The 7,800-nt window shown below is 37.5% G+C and overlaps 1 protein-coding gene across 4 annotated transcripts in view; it reads left to right on the top strand.

Annotated features, from left to right (window-relative positions):
- The window catches only part of strn3 (striatin, calmodulin binding protein 3), a 196,807-nt gene that overhangs the window by 2,042 nt on the left and 186,965 nt on the right, over positions 1-7,800 (top strand). The window lies entirely within an intron of this gene.

Raw genomic sequence — 7,800 nt, 5'->3', positions numbered from 1 at the left:
ATTCAGTGATTTGGCCAGCATACCTTCTGTGGTGGAGAATTCCACAGATTCATTACCATTTGAATGAAGAATCAGAATACTCACAGTGCAGAAGCAGGCCATTAGGCTCATTGAGTCCACACCTACTCTCCAAAGAGCCTCCCATTCAGACCCACCCCCTACCTATCCTAGTAACCTTGCATTTCCCATGGCTAACCTCTCCTCACATCTCTGAATTGATGCACCTACCCAGATGAATGACACTGTGGTGATCAGAACCAGAAAGTTCATGACAAATTGCTTGCTTTAATGCAGGTTAGATGTTATTTTGTACATTTTTGCTAGTTTTTTCCTAATTTCTGTCTTATGAACTGGGGTTTGCCAGGATGGAGAATATTGATAACCAATTGCTTGCTTTAATGCAAGCAATTGGTTATCGATATTCTCCATCCTGGCAAACCGCAGTTCATAAGACAGAAATGAGGAAAAACTAGCAAAAATGTACAAAATAACATCTAACCTGCACATCTTTAGACTGTGGGCAGAAACCAGAGCACCTAGAAGAAACCCACACAGAAAAGGGGAGGATGACTATTCCCTGATTCTAGACTCTCAATCGGAAAAAAAATCCAGCATTGAGTCTGTCCAGCTGTGTTAGAATTTTATACATTTCAGTCAGATCCCCTTTCATCCTTCTATACACTCTCAAATACTCAATTCAAAATATTCTGTCCTCAAGACAGTCCTGCTATCTTCAGTATCAGCCCATTGAACCTCCGTTGCACACATTCAATAGAAGGTATATCTTTTCTTAAATAGGGGAACAAAATCTGTATGCAGTACTCCAGGTGTGGTCTGAACAAGACAGTGTTTGATGACACTAAGTCATCTGTACTTCTTTGCAATCCTTTTGCAATGAAGGCCAATATACTGTTTTCCTTCCTAATTGCTAGAGCACCTGCCTATCTGCTTCCATTGATTGGTTTGCAAAGGTATCCAGATCCCTTTGCATCTCCACACTTGCCAAAACATCAAACTTTCTATTAAACTACATCTAAGGGACCAGGACCAGTTGACCAAACATTCCAGGTCATCAAGAGATATACATAACCACGGTAAATCCTGACTGAGTGAAGCTTCTCAAAATCAAAATCCCTCAAAACATCAACACACCATCTAAAATTAATGTAAAAACGCATAGTAAGTCATTGCTTACTGGGGCTGTATTGCATATCGCTGTTATATTTTATTCACAGCATAAATACTCAGGCATGACAGTAGATTGTGGTTTTTGATGTATATAATTTTATCAAGAGTGCTGATTGATAAGGCGCTGGTTAAAACAGTTTACTGTATATTACTGTTTGAATATGATTCTTCCTTTCTGTTTTCACACCACAGTGTATAATTTTGCAATTAGCCATGTTGTACTGCATCTGCCATGTGTTTGCCCACTCAGAAATATGATTTTATTGCTGAGGGCTGTTCACACAATATTCATTATTCAAGTAGGAACAGCAGTAGATAACTCCTCCATCTTCTGCCATTCAGTGAGATCATGGCTGATGTTAACTAGCCATTTGCCTTGGTGTCATTTTTACTTGCAGCATTCTTGAGCAAAAATCCATTGACTTCAGATTTGAAATGAACAATTGAACTAGTACCTGTTACTTTGTATTAGACTGTATGCTTGGACCTTGTATTAATAAAATTGTTTGATCGCATGGAGGCTTCAGCCAACATTTGGCAGGCATTGCTGCATCAGGATTCAGAGACATGTCAATTTTTTGTTTGTCTGAACAGCCTATCCCTAATATTAGATAACCCTTGAGTGCAGATGACAATAATTAAGCCTGAAGATGCCCTGATTTGTATGACCCTGAAACATGGGCTTACCGAGGCATCACTGGGAATGAAATAAATGGATAGTACAGGTTTCACCTCTGAAATCTTATTGCACTCTTGTTTCAATGTTTTATTAACAGTAATGGGAGTTTTTGATTAGTATGAAGGGTATTTATTCATGTATTATGAATGTCCTATTTTGTTTTTATATCCAAAATGAGGAAAATATTAAGCAACTTCAGAAATGCTGGCATTTTAAAGTATTTGTTATTTCAGAGAGACCACTGAATTATTGATAGCAATTGTGACTTAAACCTGAAGATCGTTTGCATGTGACTTTCTAGTAAGACAGTTTTTATTGTGAACACCAGCAGCAGGTGGAGCACTGAGTGCTCAGGAATAGACGCTGCAGTGTGACAGCACTATCCAGTGAGATGGGTGGCAGTGATATAATCACATTGATTACATAGATTGCTTCTAATTATACGTGCATCAGGGATTTTGGCGAATTGAGGTTTTCTCCCCCTTCCTGGATAAATTGGCGTGAGAAGCAACCATGGCAGCACGGGATTGCTTCTAAACATAAATTAATGTGAAGTAAAGATGGGGCAGTCTGCACATGTACTAGTGTTGACGGCATTGCACATGGTGACATCAGCAGTACATGCATAGGCAACTCCTGAAGCCTGACATGGACAGTTGATATCACCGGCCCCATCTGCACGTCGCCGTTGGCCATTTTGGCGCAAAATAATTACTCCATTCTAAGAAATACAGTCTTTTTGTTGTTTTGAAAAGAAAGCAAATGTTTTTTTTAAATTGAATCTGTTTGATCCTTTCAGTATGGATTGCATATGACCAAGGATTGTCTACTCCTTATATTTATGGGAAAGTAAAAGTCATTACCGACATTTTACTGTTTGTTGTTAATTCAGTTATTCAATTTATTATTTATCTTTATTTCCCTTTTATAAAAAAAGACTTCTTTTTCTCAATGATTTGCAGGCATTGCCAAACCAGAGTAGATTGCTTCAAAATCTAAGTTCCTTAAATATGTTAACTATTTTCAAAATTACACTAAATTAGTTAAATTTGGTAATTTCAATGCACAGTTATTGAAATATATTTGACTTAAAGCTAGACAGAATAAAACAATAATTAGCTTTTGATCAGTTATAAAATAAATGGTCAGGAGAACATTTTTGTGTTTTTTTTTCTGTTGAAGGTAGGATGAAGAGAAAGTGTCATGGAAATAGATGAACTGTAGCTTCCCATATGCTTATAACTGTCACTCTGAGATATGCTATTTTCAGTTTTTGTTCAAAGTGTTAAGAAATTTATGTGCATCTATTTGCTGTGCAAATTTCTGGTGGGGCTGACAGATGAAAATGGCACTGTCAGAAATAAAGGGAATGCCTTCAAGCTGACTAACTGTAGAGATGAGTAATAGTGAGCTAATGATGACTGGTATTTGTTTGAAGTATTCCAATTTAGAAATAGTAAAGAAGAAAGGATATCTTATGGTGTTGATTGCGTTTCTTGTATTTATTTTAAAATTATTAAATGCAAGAGTAATTTCACCATCTTCTCTGGAAATTGTTGCCAGTTAACTGTCTCTCATTTCTTTTAGACTTTCTCACTGCCTCCCCTTTTGATTTGCTTTTCCTTTTTGTCTTCCTTTTATCCTCTCCAGAAATTCCATGGTGCCTCGGCATGTCAAGTTGGGAGGCTATGATTGTCTTTACTTGTGTGTAAACAAAGAACTGCAGATGCTGGAAATCTGAAACAGAATCCGAAATTGCTGGAGAACTTCTACTCTCAGCACCTCAAAAATGTATTCTGAGGAAGGGTCACTAGACCTGAAAATGTTAACTCTGCTTTCTCTCCATAGATGCCACCAGTCCTGCTGAGATTCTCCAGCAATTTCTGTTTTTGTTTCATTTATGACTCATTCATCCTGAATCAGCTACTGAGCATTCATGATTTTACTTGTATCTGTCTGAGGTAGCTCTTGTACCTGGAGCTGAAGTGGAGAACCTCATTTCTGTCTGATCTTGCTGTTGAGAATTAACAAACTTTCTACCAGTAGTAGCTTAGTACTTTTTTGAGTAACAAAGAGCTATGCGATTCAAGTCCAGAACCATCTGGCTTAAAGGTAGCCATCTGCTTGAACTGAATAATTGATTTGTTTTTGTTTTAATAAGAGAATTGATGTTTAATCTGAGAAATTATTTAGTTCAGGATTTGAATTTTGGAAGTTTGTGGAGTAGTTGGTATACATTTCACTTGTAATTCAAATGTTTCAATTCAGTTTTTTTCACTATTTTCCCATTTTGCTTTGTTTTCTGAATTCCTTCAGTCTGCTCCTATCCAATAATTGGAATTAAGAAAAGCAGTTGCGGTGTCAGTCATGAGTTGGTAGTATCTTTGCCATATTTTAAGCTTGATTATGATAGACTGTGATCATTCTTCAGGTATTGGATTTGATGATAATTTGCGCTTGAAATTTTATATCAGAAGGGTGAATATTTAAAACTTATAATTTAAGACTAATTTGCTGCTTTAATTTCTAATCAGAAATCATGTTGTCAAATCTTGTTCATGCCACTCACTAATTTTACCATTATGTTTAGCTGAAGTAATCAATATCACATTTTATTGTATGGTGACTTGCTGTGGCAAATATTCAATGTGTACATCTTGAAAAATGTACTAAGTTTAAATTATTTCTGAGCCTTGTTGGAATACTTGATATGCATTTTATTGTGTGGTATAATTGAATTAAACTGCATTTTTAACATTCTTGGAGTCATAAAAAAGGTTACAGTATAGAAGAAGGTAATTTAGCTTGGGTATATATCAATGTTTTGTAAGAGCAGCTCTGTTATTCCTATTCATCCAACCTTATCCTGTTGCCCAATAATTTTTGTTCTGTTCATGTGCTTCTCTAATTCCATTTTAAGGCCCATGTTAGAATCTTATAAACTTGCTGACAGTTGTGTATGTATTCATCATATGAGTTTTTATCATTCCTGAATTCCTTTCTACCTTATGTTGAATTGTAGCCTTTAATTCAGTTTAGCTATTTGGCTCCAAAAGTATGGTAGAAGGGATGGCACTGTGCCTCAGTGGTTAGCACTGCTGCCTCACAGCATCAGGCACTCTGGTTCGATTCCAGCCTCGAATGACTGTCTGTGTGGAATTTGCACGTTCTCCCAGTGTCTGCGTGGGTTTCCTCCGGGTACTCCGATTTCCTCCCACAATTCAAAGATGTGTAGATTAGATGAATTGGCCAAGCTAAATTGCCCATAGTGTTGGGTGCATTAGTCAGAGGTAAATGGGTCTGGGTGGGTTACTCTTCGGAGGGTTGGTGTGGACTTGTTGGGCCAAAGGACCTGTTTCCACACTGTAGAGAATCTAATCTAATCTAACAGATTAAATGGTTTAAAGTTGTTTATGCATGTGAAGCATTGTATCAATTTGGAAGATGATAGTGCTGATTTTAAAAGCAATTCCGAGCAGGTAAACCATTGGTACGCAGTTTGTTCTATTATAATTAATTCCAAAATGGGGGGGGGGGGGTTCTGTCATTAACCAATAGTTTGCTAAAAGTTGTAGAATTTATCCGTGATGGACCAGAATTTGCTATCAAAATATTTGCAGAGCCACTGAGGCTTTCTGTTCATTATATATAAATGGAATAGGTGAGAAGCAAATTTTCAGTTAATTGCTCACATGCATAAGCTTTGCAAGATGTACTGCTGTGCTGTTAGCCCTGTGAAAACATCATTTCACTTTTTAGATCAGGATTGACATGAATACCATGAAATTGCGGTAGTAGTGTGGTAGATGTTAAGTAAACTTGCAGTACTTAGGCCTAGTAATTCATAAAGTGAACTTCTAACAATGTAATTGTTATTATTGCTCACAAATAATCCTAGCACTGGAAGTTAACTCTTACATATTTTATTCCTTCTCACCTGTTATCATTCTCAGTCCTTTTTTAATCCTCGACCTTTCCTTTAATATCTTTACTTCTCTTTCTGTACCTGATTTGCATTGATTCTACTTTCTTTAAGACACCTTCCTTGAATCTTGCTGTGTTACTTTCCTAATTCTTAAAGTCTTTTCAGTTAACAAGATGCACTATTAGTCCTTAAGTAAGGAGTATGAGTAAACTTACAGGCTGTGAACCTCCTCCTGCCATTCATTGCAATCATTGTTATTCATGGACTTCAACTCAACTTTCTTAATATCTCGAGACCAAAAATCTGTCTGTCTCACCTTTAAATTTATTGAACTTGCAGCATCTGCAGTCCTCTTGGACCGAGAGTTCCAAATTTTTGCAAACCTTTTTGTGAAGTAATTTCTCATCTCAGTCCTAAATGATGAGATTGCACCCCTATGTTTTAGATTTTCTGGCATGTGTCTGCCTTATTAAAACCCTTGAGAATCTCAATAAGATTGTCTCATAAAACTGCAGTATTCTAGTTCAGTTTCTGGTCAATGGTAATGCCCAGGATATTGATGGTGGGGTATGCAGAGATGGTAATGTCCATGTCAAGTGATAGTTAGATTCTTTTGTTGGAGGTGGTCGTTGCCTTGTACTTGTGTGGTGTGAATGTCGCTTGTTAGCCCAAGCCTGAGTATTATCCAAGTCTTACTGCATATCTCATGAACTGTTCCAACACCTGAGGAGCAATAAGTGATACTGAATGTAGTGTAATGAGATGAATGACCTCCAGCAACCCCCATAGATGTTTTTCTTTGTGCTAGGTATGAATCAAACCAGCAGAGACTTTTCCCTTGATTCCCATTGACACTAGTTTTGCTGCGACTAGTGAGACTCCTTGATGCCTTACTCTGTCAAATGTGACTTTGATGTCAACGGCAGTTCCTCTCACCTCCCCTCTGGAGTTCAGCTTCTTTGTCTGTAATTGAACTGTATAAGGAGGCGATGAGCTGAATGTCCCTGGGGAAACCCAAACCGAGTGCCAGTGAATAGGTTTTATGAAGCATTTGCTGCTTGATAGCATTGCAGATGACTACTTCCATCACAACTGATAATTAAGAATAGAATTAAGGGGCAGTAATTCACTTGGCTGGATTTTGTGTAAAGGCATGCCTGGGCAATTTGCCACATTGCCCAGTAAATGCCACTGTTGAAGCTGTACAGGAGCAGTTTGACCAAAGCATGGCCACTAGCCAAACTGAATTGAAATGGGTGCAATGCATGGGCATGTTCTTATCTGCAAAGAACAGAGCCCTTTGTATTAATATATGTGTCTTCCAGTGCATGCAAGTGTACCACATTACACATCTGACGGATATAATCCTAAATTGGCTGTTAGTGTAATTTTTTTGTGCACTTGGGATTGTGCAGCCAATATTGTTCTAATTGTAGAATCATATCTAATGTTTGATGATGCGTTTAACAAGTGCAGATTGGTTGGGTATGGTTAGTCACTTGCTTGTTGTGAGAATCCAAATAGATAAGCAGTGAGAACTGATCACCAGTCCTTTATGCTGTATAGCCTGTATACTTGGCATCACACAGGCATTAACGTTCATATACTAATACTGATTTCCTTCAGTGCCTTCCTCTCACTAGACCCTATATTCTCCAACATTTTAGGATGTTGTTTGTGTCTTCCTTAATGAAGACAGAACCAAAAAAAATGTATTTAATTGGTCTGCTGTCTTTGTTCCCCATTCTAACTACTTCTATTACTGATTGTAAGGGACCAACGTTTGTTTTCACTAAACCTTTTCTCTTCATGTATCTATGCAAGCTTACATAGTCAGTTTATATGCTCACTGTATGCTTGTATTGTGCTCTATCTTCCCCTCGTTAATCAATCTATTTTTCATCCTTTACTGAAATCTAAACTCAATACCCGAAGAGTGTGTGTGACACCCACAGCAAGGAATGTGGCAAGCAATAATTAAAAATCCAGTTGGTCACTTCTGTAGGTC

Source organism: Chiloscyllium plagiosum, unplaced genomic scaffold, assembly GCF_037043375.1.
Source record: "Chiloscyllium plagiosum isolate Xiang-an unplaced genomic scaffold, Cpla_swu_hap1 HiC_scaffold_8, whole genome shotgun sequence".
Classification (NCBI taxonomy): Eukaryota; Metazoa; Chordata; class Chondrichthyes; order Orectolobiformes; family Hemiscylliidae; genus Chiloscyllium; species Chiloscyllium plagiosum.
This window is presented reverse-complemented; position numbering and strand designations above follow the sequence as displayed.